The 669-nt window shown below is 44.1% G+C and overlaps 1 protein-coding gene across 1 annotated transcript in view; it reads left to right on the top strand.

The window, feature by feature from the left end:
* The window catches only part of Nup85 (nucleoporin 85), a 21,712-nt gene that overhangs the window by 3,568 nt on the left and 17,475 nt on the right, over positions 1–669 (top strand). The gene's annotated exons all lie outside the window — the stretch shown is intronic.

The raw sequence follows: 669 nt of genomic DNA on the forward strand, positions 1-669 counted from the left end.
CCTGCCTCTGCCTCCCGAGTGCTGGGATTAAAGGTGTGCGACACCATTGCCCGGCAACATTCAAAATTTTTAAATTTATTTTCTGTGTGTGGGTTTTTGGCTATATGCATATCAGTATACCAGTTGTGTGCTTGGTGCGTGCAGAGACCAGAAGAGGGCGTTGGGTCCAGAAACTAGAAGTATAGTTATGTGAGTAGCCATGGGAGGTGTTGGGAGTTGGAGCTAGGTCCTCTAGAAGAGCAGCCTGTGTTTCTGTGTGTGTTTTAGATTTCTTTATTTTGTATACAGTGTTTTCTCTGCATGTATGCCTTCACACCAGAAGAGGGCATCATATCTCATTACAGATGGCTGTGAGCCATCATGTGGTTTCTGGGAATTGAAGTCAGGACCTGTGGAAGAGCACCAAACCATCTTTTCAGCCTATCTAACTAACGTTTAGATAAGAGTCCTGCTGTGTTGCCAAACTCGGGGTTCAGGCAATGCTTGCAGAACTGTAGGAGGATGGAGAATTCCAGGCCAGCCTGTGATACACTGATAGACCCTTTCTCAAAAACCAAGGCTACGATAGGATATCACTCAGTGGCTCAGTGATAAACATCTCTAGCTTGTGCAACACCTTTAATTAGATTACCAAAACCACAGAGAAACCCTGTATCAAAAAAAAAAAAA

Source organism: Microtus ochrogaster, chromosome 7 (genome assembly GCF_000317375.1).
Source record: "Microtus ochrogaster isolate Prairie Vole_2 chromosome 7, MicOch1.0, whole genome shotgun sequence".
Taxonomy (NCBI): Eukaryota; Metazoa; Chordata; class Mammalia; order Rodentia; family Cricetidae; genus Microtus; species Microtus ochrogaster.